Here is a 2,669-nt window from a genome sequence, read left to right as displayed (position 1 = left end):
CCAGACTACATTTCCCACAAGGCTGCGGGGCCGCAGAACGGGACGGACGTTGGAGTGCGCAAGCGCGGGGGGCCCCCGCAGGGCGAGGCTGTACCAGTGACCCGTGGCAACGGTCCGCCGTGTGGCCGCCGCGCACGCCGCCAGGTTCCCAGGCGGCCGCCTGGCCCGGGCTCGGGGTCCCCCTGAGGAGCATGTCGACGTCCACCCCGTGGGGAGCGGGGCCGGCCTCGGGTAAGCCTGCGTCCTCCGAAAGGACCGGACGCGGAGGCCCCTCGCCCTGAGGTCGCACGGGGCGGCACGCGCGGCGGGCCCCGGGCATCGCCGCCACGCCCGTCCTCCAGCCGGCTCACTGCCAGCGGCCGCTCGACGTGCGTGAGAACCACCCTCCGGGGTGTGGACAGACTGGACTCCCCATCAGTTCGGTGTGTGGCCTGCGTTCCGGCCACTTCAGTGGATCTGCCGCTTCGGAACGTGGAGGCGCGCAGACCGCTGCGGCAGCCTGGACGGCAGTCCCTGCTTTTCCGAAGGTGGCCGCCGACTTCCTCTGCCGGCTGCTTTCGCCGTGAGAAGGACACTCCGCCCAACCAGGCTGCAGGCCTCCGAGCCCTGCTTCTAACGGGGCCCTGCACTCCTGCTGGCGACCCCACCCCCAGCAGCCGAGCAGACCTTGCAGGCCCCCACCTCTGATGTCTGCGTGGACGTCCTCCGCCCTCTGTGCTTGCTGGCTTTGTGAATCCCAGGCCGGTTTCGCTGTGCTGAGTTGAGCTCAGCTTTAATGAGGCGGCTTTCCTCCACTGCAATACCGCTTAATAAAATCTGCTTTTACTGCCTTTCGTATCTGGCGCTTTCTCTCTCACAACTGTCTGAACTATTCCAAAATGATGAAAAATATGAAAAACTTAACTATTCGTATAGTCATCCTAAAGTAACCCAGCTAGCCCCACACATTATTAACTAAGCAAAAATCTATTGCTGCACTAAGACAAATGACTTGAACCAGTTGTCTGCAGTATCGCAAGAGAAATGTAACATGGAAAACATGAGCATATTCATCACAGTTGTTCTGGTAGAGAAATGGTCCTTCATAAAACTCCACAATGTAAGAGAGTGCAATTTCCAGAAAGGAAGGAGAGAGTTTGGGGTGGAAGAGAGAAAATCAAAAAAGGTGGGACAAATAGTACCCAAGAAAGTGACAGCAATAAATCCAAATCTATCAATAATCACTAGACAGACACACAGAATGAGCTTTTGAATTAAAAATACTCTAAGAATAGATTTGTAAAAGTCTAGCTCTCTAATAAAACATGAGGATACACAAAGCTTGAAAGTCGAAGTTGGAAAAAGATAAAACCAGCAAATATTAAACAAAGAAAGTTTATGTAGCTACATTTAGATCAAACAAATTTTAAGGCAAAAAATATTACTACAGGTAGAGAAAGTAATTAGATAATGATAAAAGAATTAATTTAGGCTGGGCACAGTGGCTTGCACTGTAATCCCATCACTTCGGGAGGCTGAGGAGGGTGGATCACCAGAGGTCATGTCAAGAGCCAGGAAGAGGTCAGACTGGTGGCTCACGCCGTAATCCCAGCACTTTGGGAGGCCGAGGCGGGAGGATCACCAGGTCAGGAGATCAACACCATCCTGGCCAACATGGTGAAATCTCATCTTAAAAAAAAAAAAAAAAAAAAAAAGCCAGGAAGATCACTTGAATGAAAAAAGACAATCAGTACACACTAAGAAGTTAATGATAGACATGTTACAATTATCTGACAAAGATTTTAAAGTACCGTCATAAGCATGTTTCAACGAGCAATTATGAAATTCTGGAATTGTTTGAAATAGTCTAAAGACTCAGCAAAGAAATGGAATGTTTCAGCAAAAAAGTGAGATTAAAAAAAGTGGAAATTTTAGAACTAAAATACGATAACTAAAAATTTAAAGACTCACTGTGTAGGCAAAGCAGAACTGAGAGGACAGAGGAAAGTATCAGTGAACTTGAAGATATTATAGAATTTACTCAGTCTTAAATACAGAGAGAAAACAGACTGGAAAAAAAGAAGAGACTCAGGAAATCTGTAGAACTATAGTAATAAATCTAACAATATAATCAGAGTTCAGGAGAGAGAGAAGAAAGAGTGGGCCTGGAAAGTCTTTGAAGTATTAATGGCCGAAAAGTCCCAAGTTTAATAAAAGATAAGAGAACCTATAGATACAAAAGGCTGAGCAAACCCCCTAAAGCATGAAACCAAAGAATCCACACCAAACCACATCACAGTTCAACTTTGGAAAACTAAAAGACAAAATCTGGAGGCTAGAGAGAAAAATCAAACCTATAGGGATAAAAATCAAATGAAAACAGATTTTTTATCAGAAACCACACAGGCACAACATTTTTCAAGTACTGAAATAAAAGAATTTTTAACCCAGGGAAATGACATCGGCAGAACAGGAAGCCTTAGGCCCTTGTTCTCCCACAGAGCCATCAACTAACACCAAAATACAAAACAAATTGCTTCTATAAGAATGCCAAACACTATTTAAGAAAATACAGTAAAGAAAAGAAGGCAGACTGGGTAGAACACATCTAATTTTTTTTCCCTCCCAATACGTATTTATGTAGTTCAGGACACGCCACCAAAATATGGCACCTCAACATTTGAGGAAAG

The sequence above is a fragment of the Saimiri boliviensis genome, chromosome 20 (assembly GCF_048565385.1).
Source record: "Saimiri boliviensis isolate mSaiBol1 chromosome 20, mSaiBol1.pri, whole genome shotgun sequence".
In the NCBI taxonomy this organism is placed as follows: Eukaryota; Metazoa; Chordata; class Mammalia; order Primates; family Cebidae; genus Saimiri; species Saimiri boliviensis.
The sequence above is the reverse complement of the archived record's forward strand: the minus strand, read 5'-3'. Positions refer to the sequence as shown.